The 13173-nt window shown below is 35.3% G+C and overlaps 1 long non-coding RNA gene across 1 annotated transcript; it reads right to left on the reverse strand.

Annotated features, from left to right (window-relative positions):
• Positions 1-210: 210 nt before the first annotated feature.
• Positions 211-1626, reverse strand: LOC112090587. Its single transcript, XR_002901721.1, has 2 exons — positions 1556-1626; positions 211-470 (listed from the first exon to the last, which is right to left on the reverse strand). It is a non-coding gene; the product is annotated as an uncharacterized LOC112090587 (long non-coding RNA).
• Positions 1627-13173: the final 11547 nt, after the last annotated feature.

Below are 13173 nucleotides of genomic sequence, written 5' to 3' on the forward strand. Positions count from 1 at the left end.
AGAACCTCTATGTCTGTCACAAAACTATCCTTGTCACGCCCCCAAACAGGTGTTAGTGACGTGAAGGTTTGTTTAGAAACTTAAACTTGTTTAAAAAAATAATTAACCAAATAACAGTGAAAAAATTGATTTCAAATCCCAAATACTCAAGTATTCCCAAACAAGCCCTGCTATTTTAAGGAAATTGAGTTTTTAACAAAAAGTGAGGCAGACTTTACAAAACGCAATCACTGTCAAGATCAACATTCAAAGTCAGCCTCCCGCGTCCACAGGGGTATAATTTGTGCATACATAAATAAATACAGAAAAATAAGTAACTAACATCAACTAACAGTCTAGTTATGTTTAAGCTCTTACAATCCATAGTTAATACATGCCCTAATGAATCTGATAAAGATAGAGAATACTTCACCGCTTCCTTTCTTCCAGAACGGGATTCCTCACCTATTCCGCGCTACTTCTAGCGTCACCTGGGTGGGGTTAAATACATTCGAAAAACAGAGAAAAAAAATGAGTGAAAAGCCCATTAGGATAATATTTATAAAACTAAATAAATAAATAAGTGAATAAAATGAGAGAGTCAGGCCTGAAATAATCAATCAGAATCAAACAACCTTTTTCTCAAAGGTAAACAAACTGAAATTTCATATTTCAGGCAACCAGCAAGTAATTTAAGTAATTAAATTACTTACGACCAAAGCAAGGCCTTATCACCACCGTAGTGGCCCGTCCAGGTTTCGGGTTCTGCCCCCAAGGATACGATCTCCATATCCTATCTAGGCCATCAGCGGGCTTACCTATTTCTAAGATCTATTGTCTTAAGAAATCATTCATTATAGTTTCTGAAATAGTTCATTATAATTACAATAGCTAAAATTAAGCTATGGTGTCAAAAGGTTTTTCTTTCGCAAATATGCCTTTTCTTTAAAACATTTGTAAGGCCAAAACTCTTTGAAAACAGGCTAACAAAGAAAGGGATCAGGAATATCCTATCTCTCGGATGTCAAAGCTGTAGCTAACTTCTCGTCACCCTAACTTTTGCTTTCCTTAAAGCTTTAATACTCGATCTTCCCACTAGCTTTATGACAAAAGCAGTGTCTTAGGATATATTTCTCATTTCTAAAATGAATTGAGCTCAATCATGTTTAATTGTTTCCTATTAGTGTGCCTTGACACAAATCCAAGTTTCACAAACGATTTTATAATTCAGTTTAGGGGTTCTTTAAAAATTGAAATTCAATTCATGGGTTTGGTTTCCTATTTAATTTCAGTTTAAAAACAAGTTTTTAAAGAAATTTCGGCAGCATGCCAGCATAAATAGGAAAAATGTCAAACCTGCAATTCAAGTTCAATTTCAAAATAAATTATCCAGAATCCATCAAAACCAGTTTCCAATCAATTAAACAAGTCCAATAATTGAAAACCTCCAAATTTCATTCAATTCTAATAAAATTGTTCAAATTCAAATCCTAACTCAAAATTATTCAAATCTAATCAAAATTAAACTTTCTTAAGCTTAAAATTTAAATCAAAGAGTGAGTTTCAAGGGTTTTACCTCAAATTAATTGATGGAGCTTCGTTTCCCTCGGTTTCTCCCGTTTTCATTTTTTTTGTTTTTTTTTTTTTGTGTCTCAGCCAAACTGCTAAGAGAGAGAGAGAGAGAAACCTAAAGAGAGCAAGGGATAGAGAGAAAGGCCGGCGGGAAAGAGAGAGTGAGAGCCCGGAGGATGGCCGACAGTGGAAGAAAAGGGAGAGAGAGAGAGGGGCTGGCAGTGGGCGTGGAACCAGAGTGGAAAGAAGAAAAGAAAAGGAAGAAAGAAGGAAGGAGAGAGAGAGGGGGGTTAGGCTGCACGAGAGGGAAAAGGAAGGAAAAAAAAGAAAAGAAGAAAAAAAAAAGAAAAAGGAAAAAGAAAAGAAAAGGAAAAAAAAGGAAAAAGGGAAAAAAAAGGAAAAAGTGAAAAAAGAAAAATGCAATAAAAGTTGAGTGTATTTCAAAAAATTTTGGGGTGAAATCATAAATACTGAAATTAATTTAAAGTCTCTTGATTAATTGTGAAAATTTAATGAGGCACACTAATAACTCACAATTTAGCATAATTAAAAATGTTTAATTCTGGAAGGCGTTACAGCTCTAGCCCCTTAAGAAATTTCATCCTCGAAATGGGAACTTACCTCAGGATATGAATTGATGTGGATATCGTTCTTGCATCATCGTTTCCAATTCCCACGTTGCTTCCTCAATGCCATGATGTTGCCACAACACCTTCACTAACGGTATCTCGCGTTGACGTAGGCTTTTCATTTTCCGGTCAAGAATTTGTATTGGCGCTTCCTCGTACGTCGTGTCATGCTGGATCGGCACATCATACCATTGCACGGTGGCTTTTGGATCATCAGGATCGGCGTGCTAGTCAGCTTAGTCTTCAGTTCTTAGAATGTGTGTTCACAGTCAGCATCCCATTTAAATCCGACTTCCTTTTTAGTCAACTGAGTCATCGGGGCAACAATACTCAAGAAGTTCTTCACAAATCACCGTTAATATCCCGCAAGTCCTAGGAAACTTCGAATTTCAATTACATTCTTCGGACGTTCCCATTGCAGCACTGTTTCAATCTTTGAAGGATCCGATGAGATTCCTTGTCCAGATATGACATGTCCAAGGAACCTGACTTTTGTCAACCAGAAATCACATTTTTCCTTTTTCGCGTGAAGCTGGTGTTCTCGAAGAGTCTGGAGAACAATCCTCAAATGTTGCTCATGCTCTTCCCAAGTCTTCGAGTAAATCAGAATGTCATCAATGAAAACTATCACAAACTGGTCTAAATACAGGCGGAAGACTCTATTCATCAAGTCCATGAAAGCGGCGGGAGCATTCTTCAATCCAAAAGGCATTACTAGGAACTCAAAATGCCCATAGCGAGTTCTGAAAGCTGTTTTTAGAATATCCTATTCCCTAATCTTCAACTGATGAAACCCGGATCTCAAGTCGATCTTAGAGTAATACCGTGATCCCCCTAACTGATCGAACAACTCATCAATCCTCGGTAATGGGTACTTATTCTTCACGGTAACCCTATTCAATTATCGGTAGTCGATACACAACCGGAGGCATCCGTCGTTCTTTTTCACGAACAAGACAAGCGCACCCCACGGGGAAGTGTTGTTCCTAATGAATCCCTTTTATACTAACTCACCGAGTTGTCTCCTTCATTCTTTCATCTCTGCGGGCGCCATTCGGTACGGAGCGAAAGAAATCGGCGCCGTCCTCAGAAGTAAATCAATATAAAACTCGATTTCTCGGTCGGGTGGTAAACCAGGTAACTCATTAAGAAATACATCCGCGTACTCATCGACCACGGGGACCTCAACATTCTCCCCGGCGATGTCGGATTCATCCTCTAACGCGAAAAGAAATGATAGACAAACTAAATTTCACCGTCCTCTGACACTATGCTTCAGTAGTCGTTCTTCCATAATCGTGTTGACACCCCCCTGATATGTTATTATCGTGCCAGAACCAGTAGTCAAGGTAACTCTCATACGGTGGCAATCAACAATCGCCGTGTATCTTGACAACTAGTCCATTCCAAGCACTGCATCAAATAAGTTCATAGGAAGGTCAATCAAGTCTGCCCTCAATTTCTCACTTTCAATTGTGATCACACACGACCTACATATGCTATTCACTTTCACACATCCCAGTGGAGAGTTCATGAACATTAGGACTCTAGATCCTTAGGTTTCAAACCCAAAATTTTCACAAAAGCAATGGAAATAAGAGAATGCGTGGCACCAGTGTCGAATAAGACTTGTGCAAAAGAGTGTGAGATAAGTACCATACCCTCAACAACTGGGTTTCTGACCTCAGCTCTAGAATTTCCCCTGGCCATGGTATGGATCTGTCCTTATGCTTTCCCTTTTCCTCTCTCGTTGTTATGGGGTCTCTGATTTCCTGGCCTGTATTGTTGCTATGGTGGAGTGGATTGTACTGACCCTGAAGCCTATGGCCAAAAATAGGTGTAGTTCAGCAGACGGATGATCGGTACAGGAGGAGTTGGCATCTGGGCAGGCAACTGGGGCTGATAAAAATGTATGAACTGTGGTAGTCTCTCTTGATTAGGAACAACACCCCGTTGATTCTACTGAGGTTGTTGACACTGTTGACTCACATGTTGGCTCCTTTGAGGACAGTTCCTTCTTATATGCCCTAGCTCCCCACACTGGTGGCACTTGAAACTGTAGGGTCCACTCTTCCCACTTCCCGAAAAGCTACTACTACCGCTAGGTATTTCCCCGCTACATTGCCCTTGATCACGGCTTTTTCTGTTATTTCTCTGGGGTCCTCCTGAAGTTCTTCTTGAAGTTTCCTTGCTCTTGAGGAAAACAAGGTGCTCATGTTCAACACAGATGACCGCTGCAACTAAGTCACTGTAGACTCGATGTCTTAGAGCCACCACTGACTTCCGGATGATACCCTTAAGACCTCTTTCGAACTTAAGGCACTTCATGTGCTCATACTCAATCAGGGAAGGAGGAAAGCGAGATAACTCATTAAACTTGGCTTCATATTCCCTTATTAACATGTCCCCCTACTGTAGGTCCATAAATTCCATGGCCTTCTCATCTCAATAGCTTTGAGGAAAAAACTGTTCATTAAAAAGCGCTTTGAATTGTTCCCAAGGCATCCCGCTGAATTTGCTTCCACCAAGCACCAGCCGGACCTTCAAACTTAAATGCTGTGAATTTCACCCAGTATTCCTCCGGTACTTCTATGGTACTCAGATATTTGGACACCGATTCAAACCAGTATCTGGCTTCCTGGGGTCCACCCACACTAGTAAAGGCGGGAATAGAGTTACGCCAAAACTCACGAAAGTAGCTCTGTTTCATGTCCTCCACAGGACGTTCATTTTGAGCTCTGGTAGCCATTCCTTGGAAGGTTGGGTACATGGCTTCCATAAATTGCTCGTTCGGCATTGCCGGCGGGTTAGCGTTCCTACGGCGCAACGGCATTCTCTTAATTGAAAAAGAAAACTAGACTATTTAGTGGTTTCCTAATGTCATTAATGTATGCACAAATCCCCAAGGATTTTTAAAACCATTTACTCTGATACCAAGCTTGTCACGCCCCTAAACAGGGGTTAGTGATGCGGAGGCTTGTTTAGAAACTTAAACTTGTTTAAGAAAGTAATTAACCAAATAACAGTACAAAATTTGATTTCAAATCCCAAATACTTAGGTATTCCCAAACAAGCCCCGCTATTTTAAGGAAATCGAGTTTTTAACAAAAAGTGAGGTGGACTTTACAAAACGTAATCACTGTCAAGATCAACATTCAAAGTTAGCCTCCGGCGTCCACAGGGTTATAATTTGTGCATACATAAATAAATATAGAAAAGTAAGTAACTAACATCAACCAACAATCTAGTTATGTTTAAGGTCTTACAATCCATAGTTAATACATGTCTTGATGAATCTGATAAAGATAGAGAATACTTCACTGCTTCCTTTCTTCCAGAACGGGATTCCTCACCTATTCTGCGCTACTTCTAGCGTCGCCTAGGTAGGGTTAAATACATTTGAAACACAGAGAAAAAAAAAAGAGCGAAAGGCCCAGTAAGATAAGATTTATAAAATTGAATAAATAAATAAGTGAATAAAATGAGAGAGTCAGACCCGAAATAATCAATCGGAACCAAACAACCTTTTTCTGAAAGGTAAACAAATTGAAATTCCATATTTCAGGCAATCGGCAAGTAATTTAAGTAATTAAATTACTTTCGACCAAAGCAAGGCCTTATCACTACCGTAGTGGCCCGTCCGGGTTTCGGGTTCTGCCCCCAAGGATACGATCTCCATATCCGATCTAGACCATCAGCGGGCTTACCAATTAACAAGATCTCTTGTCTTAAGAAATCAGTCATTAAACTTTCTGAAATAGTTCATTATAATTCCAATAGCTAAAATCAAGCTATGGTGTCAAAAGATTTTTCTTTCACAAACATGCCCTTTCTTTAAAACATTTGCAAGGTCAAAACTCTTTGAAAACAGGCTAACAAAGAAAGGGATCAGGAATATCCTACCTCTCGGATGTCAAACCTGTAGCTAACTTCTCGTCACCTTGACCTCTGCTTTCCTTAAAGCTTTAATACTTGATGATCTTTTCCACTAGCTTTATGACAAAATACAGTGTCTTAGGATATTTTTCTCATTCTTAAAACTTATTGAGCTCAATCATGTTTAATTGTTTCCTATTAGTGTGTGTGTCTTGACTCAAATCCAAGTTTCACAAACGATTTTATAATTCAGTTTAGGGGTTCTTTAAAAATTAAAATCCAATTCATGGGTTTGGTTTCCTATTTAATTTCAATTTAAAAACAAGTTTTTAAAGAAATTTTGACAGCATGCCGGCATAAATAGGAAAAATGCCAAACCTGCAATTCAAGTTTAATTTCAAAATAAATTATCCAGAATCCATCAAAACTAACTTCCAATCAATTCAACAAGTCCAATAATTGAAAACCCCTAAATTTCATTCAATTCTAATAACAATTGTTCAAATTCAAACCTTAACTCAAAATTATTCAAATCTAACCAAAATTAAACTTTCTCAAGCTAAAAATTTAAATCAAATAATGGATTTCAAGGAGTTTTACCTCAAATTAGTTGATGGAGCTTCGTTTCCCTAAGTTTGTTCTGTTTTTGTTTTTTTTTTTTGTCTCGGCCAAACTGCCGAGAGAGAGAGAGAGAGAAACCCAGAGAGAGAAAGGCCGGCGGGAGAGAGAGAGTGAGAGCCCGGAGGATGGCCGGCGGTGGAAGAAAAGGGAGAGAGGGATAGAGAGAGAGGGGGGCTGGTGGTGGGCGTGGAACCATAGAGGAAAGAATAAAATAAAGGAAAGAAAGAAGGAAGGAGAGAGAGAGTGGGGGGGACTGGGCTGCACGGGAGGGAAAAGGAAGGAAAAAAAAAGAAAAGAAGAAAAAAAAGAAAAAGGAAAAAGAAAAGAAAAGGAAAAAAAAAAAGAAAAAAGGGAAAAAGGAAAAAAAAGAAAAATGCAATAAAAGCTAAGTGTATTTTTAAAAATTTTTAGGGTGAAATCATAAATACTGAAAATAATTTAAAGTCTCGTAATTAATTGTGAAAATCAAATTAGGCACACTAATAACTCACAATTTAGCATAATTAAACATGTTTAATTCTGAAGGGCGTTACAATCCTCCAAATCCAACTCCTCAATAATGACGTCATTGCCTTTCACGAACCAGGCCCAGTGCCGCCGTGAACCAACCCACCACAAGCCTTCCTTGTCACTCCCTCCCTACCACAAACCAAATCAGCTTCCCATTGGTGGCCACAGTGGCAGAGCTAACCTTTCACTTCAATGGGGACGTACACTAAATTTTTATAACAAATTATCTTAGTGGGGGACATATAAGAAAATATATTTATTTTAGTGAGATCATATATTATTTCAGTTGTAAAATTTTAAAATTTGTAAAGATAATATTTTTTTCAAAAAAAATTGAGTGGGAACTGTAGCCACCACTGAGTTGTACTTAAATCCGCCACTAGTGGCCCTCGCCACTGCGATCCTAATCGTCGCGGTGAGCACTCCCAGCTTGACCATCCTCACCTCCTCTCGCCTCTCGCATCCCCATCCCCACCCCATCACCACGACGTTGCTGCGATCTCTCTCTTTTTATCATTAATTGAAGACCTATTCTATTTTTATTTTTTTTCTAAATAACCAGCCATTTTCTTTTGTTTTTGGTTTTGACGAATTTTAATTTTATAATTATTGTTGTACCTTTAATTTTTTTTTTTTTTGGTAGTTATTGTTTTACCCTTAATTTAGGGTGCTGTGATATAGTACTAATTTTTTAAAATAGTAGTACTGCTACTCTTATTCTATCTATTTTCAGTTTTAACTTTAACATACTATCTTTTTTTTATACACTAATAATATTATAATACGAATTTCAACATGTTGCCGTCTCTAATTGTACGTTTGATTTGTGAATTCGTGACATGATTCGAATCATGATTTGTGATTCGTTACAGTATTTTCTCTCAAAAAAATACACGTAAATTGAGAATAATTATGAATCATGATTCTGAATTCATGAACTAAATGCCTGTGTTTCAAAATGGAGAAAGAGTGGATGTTGGCTAGTAGAACATCACACGAATTTAAGATCGGAGTAGAAAAATTCTTGGAGTTTTGTTCGAAAAATACCTCTAATCAAGAAGCTATATGTTGTCCATTTTAAGTGTGGAAATTTAGAAAGAATGTATATTAAGAAAATTAAGGAGCACTTATATTTTAATGGAATAGATCAAAGATATTAGAGATTAAGAGAAAAAGAAATCAAGACAATTCCTATGATGATGAACTTTTTCAAATGATTGAAGATGCAGAAGATGAATTAATTGATAAGCCACAAGAATTACAATCATTACTAGAGGATGCAGAGAAATCTATTTATCCGAATTGTACAAAGCCCACAAAGTTGTCCTCCTTATTGCGTTTAATTAATTTAAAAGCTAGATATAGAGTGAGTGATAAGTGTTTTTCCGACTTGCTTGTTTTTTTTTTAGAGAGTTATTACCAGAAGACAACAAGATGTCCTTTACGACGTACAAAGCGAAAAGACTTTAAAGTTACTTGGTATGAGCTGTCAAAAAATTCATATCTGTTCAAATGATTGTATTCTATATCGAAAAGAGTTTGAGAATGAAACTCAATGCCCAGTTTGTCATGTTTCAAGATGGAAAAGAAAAAAATTCTGAAAAGGAAGTGATAAAAGGTGTTCCTGCAAAAGTATTATGGCATATTTCTCTGATCCCTAGATTTACTCGTTTGTTTCGTAATCCGAAGCATGCAAAAAATTAAAGTTCTTATGCAGAGAATAGGGTAGAAGATGGTATTTTACAAAAAAACCTCCTAATATTGGGAAGACTGGATACCTTTGCTTTCATGCTTCCTTCCTTAGTTGGTGAGAAAGCCAGGGAAAAAAATGAACGTGCGAGTAGAATTTCCTCTCAAATGCAAAAAAAAAAAAAAAAAAGATGAATAGTCAAATATTGTTGACACCTTAGAATGTAGGGTGACTTGAAACATGTGTTTAGTATTAGTATGAAAACATTATGGTAATAGGTTTGTTTCAATTATAATCCTAACAAAATTTTGGCCATTGGATGCTTGTTATTCTTAATCCAAGAGAACAGGAAGCATACTTTTTAGATCCAATTGGAGAGAAAATTCGTTCTGATATTGCAGACACAGTGTTCCTGTAAGTTATAAATCCCTACTCTAGGAATAACATATAAGAGATTCACCATTGACACAAGAGATTTTGTCAAAAATATTTTTATTCACGTATGCTTATAAATTGTTCACCTCTGATCCCCGGTGTTTCAACCTCAAGGTACAAAAAAAAAAAAAAAAAAAAAAAAAAAAAAAAAACAAAATTTCATATTTCATGCTTTAAAGCAACTTGAGTACTTATACATGCACGTACTTTGAAGAATTAGGACACCTCTACGTTTTTTATCAAAGACCAACGACAACAACATAAAATGTTTAAATTATTTGCCTTAATATATTAACATGAAATATCAGGGAAAGCGAAAATACTATATAAACCCATGGTAGACATGACGAACCATTAATATTAGTTAATTTCCAATACTTGCAAGTAGTTTTATAGTTTCATGGCATACATGTTATTTTAAAATTTCTTAGATACTTTTTCAGAAACAGCGTTTGAAACTTGATATATTCATGTTCTATTGTGAAGGGCTTTTTCTATGTATAATGCTGAAATAGGAAGAAGAGCAAAGAAATCCCAAAACTTTGGAAAATGTTCCAGGTAATATAATTAAATTTTAAATTATAGTTCTTACTTGATTATACATATTGACTAACAATTATGTTGATGCATAGGTTCCTACTCAACCTCACAACTATGAGTGTGGATACTAGATACTCAATCTAATCTATATGAATGTATGAATGTAAGGAGCATATTGAAGCGCCCAACTATATGAATGTATTGAGATATATGGTACGCAATCTAATCTAATCTTAACTTATATAATGTTAAGGTCCGTTTTTGTCGCTGGTGTCACAGAGTGTTATAACACTTTACTGTAACACTTGTTGCGACAGAGAATCTAAGATTAAACCAACAAAACAGTAAAGCAGAAAAATAATGCAGAAACGTAAAGGACACCAGAAAATGGTATCACTGTTCGGTACGCACAACTACTCTGCGGGGCCACGCCCAGACAGTGATCAATCCACTAAGTTCAAAAGATTACAAAGGACCGACGGTCTTACACACTCAACGACTCCCTCCTTGACGATGTTGTCGTTGCCTAGAATCTCCTTAGGAAGCTTGATCAGCGAGCACCACTCGACTTGACAGTTTCCTCCCGAAACTAAAGAAATCTTCTCGTGAAGAACCAACTCAAAAGTGTTCTAACAATTCGTCGCAACACATCAAGCGACACTTAGCATCCCAATCTCAATCAAACATGAACAATCACCAGTATTCTGTTTTCAGCACATGTTTTTTTTTTCACGTTCTCCCCTATATAAAAAACACACATACCACTGTATAATTCATCACCCCTCACCAACCCTGAATCCGTCCACCAATAAGCACACCCAAAACGTGGTAAAATCTTCTCCATTAACCTCCAAATCAGATCACAACACCAATAACAGTAAGAAGACAAACATTCTCAATATTTTTCACGATTCTTTCCTTAGAAGAACCAGCCATAATGCTCCATTAAAAATCAACCAGCAGATACCTATTTCAGAATGCATTACAACCAATTTGCCAAAAATAAGTCAACACAAAAAAACACTGACATATAATATAAGTTTTATATTTATGTATTATTTTAGTAATTTAAGTTTCTTTTTTTTTTACCTTGTAGTTCAATGGAAGAGAGGAATTAACAATACAAGAGTTGGACGTTGTTCGTGACGATTGGACCGCAGAACTTGTTAATCTTTTGATGAAATGAGTACTTAATTACATATTTTAGTTCCTAGACTTTTGACTTTTGTTTTGTAATTATATTAGAACAATTACTAATTCTTTTATTTTGTTTCAGTTAAACATATTTTAATTTTAGTTTTTTTACTTTACTGTAAGAATTTGCGTGCAGATGCTATAAAATTTCTTCTGTGAATTGGCTGTAAATTTGTGTTTTTGTTTTTTTGTTTTTGGCAATGTAATAATTAAAACTTAGGAAGGAAAAAAAAAAAAGTCCCAAAAAACTAATGTTCCACGTCTGTTGTTTAACAACTGACGTCAAAAGCATCAGAAGTGGCTTACACCGAAAGGGATTTCCTTGTCCGTTGTATATCAACCGGTATGGAAACGTTTCAACGACACCTATAAACCGACGTTGTAGCCTGCAACGTTGGTTTTCGGGCGACGTGAAATGTAGGGACTTACGACATCTCTAGCAACGATATCAGTTTGATGACCGACATCATTTGGTTTCCACTACACTTAAAAAACGTAGTGGAAACCCCTTTGTGTAGTAATGCTCTTTAATTAATTTATCAATTTATTAATTTCAAAATTACTCAACGTTGAAATTACATATATTTATTACACAAAGATTTGAATCGTCCATTGATATATAACAATCCTACATAAATAGTTCATAATTAGAGCTAAGTTTATAATTCTACTCACCTCTTTAATTACGTATTTATCCTCAAGTACTATTAATTCCTTAATAAACAATATATTTATGATCTTATCATAAATTAAGTGCTTTTATTGTTCAAGACTCGAATTAACGTTTAAAAGAGCTATTTATTTGACTTCATCATGTAGGAATAGATTTCATCTTGTAAATTAACATTCTCAGCTATGTTTTTAACATACCAGGAATATATAAGATTCAACTGCATAAAATCTTTACCAAGCAATTCAAAAAACATAATGTCATAAACATGAGTTTGTTTAATTAAAATTATTCTATATATGATCATCACTTTGATAATTTTAAATACTATTTGTACTAGTGGAAAATATCAAACATTCAAATTTAATCTGTTTCAATCCTATATGATCACTCTTTATAAAATACTTAAATTTCAATTACTCTTCATTAACAGTCCTGATAAGACTATCTCATTTTTATTGGAAATGAACCGTACTAGTAATAATCAAATCAAAAATCCCAAATTTAATTATATATTACAAATAATTTAGATCATTATCCTTAAATATTATCATATCGTATATAATACTTATATTTAAAGTTACATCAATAATCATGTAAATCTATTTAAATAACAATAAACCCCTTAATCTATTTAAATAACAATAAAGTCAAAACATCAAATATTTCTAGGGAATTCTTCCTAACATATGAATACATACAAATTCAATAAGCGGTGTGGTTAACTCATAAGGGCCATAAAAAAATACTGGTACAAGTAATAGTTTGTTTAATGGAAATAAATCGTACTAGTAACAATCAACTAAAAATCCCAATTTTAATCATATATTATAAACAATTTAGATCATTATCTCTTAATATTATCCTCTTGTGTATAACACTTATATATAATATTTAAAATCACAAAACTAATTAAAGATTTTAATGATATTTATAAAACATCAAACATACAAGCATGTAAATATATAATGAAGAACCGTTTCATTTATTTAAATAGCAATAAAGCAATAACATCATATGTTTCTAGGGCATTCTTCCTGTAGAAATTAGAGAATATTTGGGCAGATAAAGATCGCGGAAATTAAGGGATTTTTGAGAATTAAGAGACGACTTTTATTTTGCGGTTTTATTTCTTCCTTTAATAAAAATTCGGGAAGATTATTACCGGAATTAGTGTAGTGATCAGTATCGGGTATCCTAGTCTAGAGGAATAATTTTAGGGAGTTGACTTTCTGTATCCCATAATTAGAGGAAGGAGATTATATTCTCTTCCTATTTAATCCCTTGTATTCTTCTCATGATCGATCAATGAAGAGAATAACAATTCTTCCAATAACAATTTATTGAGTTCCCAACATATGCATACATACAAATTTAACAAGCGGTGAAGTTCACTCATAATCGCCTCAAAATAATACTGGTACAAGTAATATTTTGTTATGTTGATCATATAACAA

Source organism: Morus notabilis, unplaced genomic scaffold (genome assembly GCF_000414095.1).
Source record: "Morus notabilis unplaced genomic scaffold, ASM41409v2 Scaffold458, whole genome shotgun sequence".
NCBI classification, from domain to species: domain Eukaryota; kingdom Viridiplantae; phylum Streptophyta; class Magnoliopsida; order Rosales; family Moraceae; genus Morus; species Morus notabilis.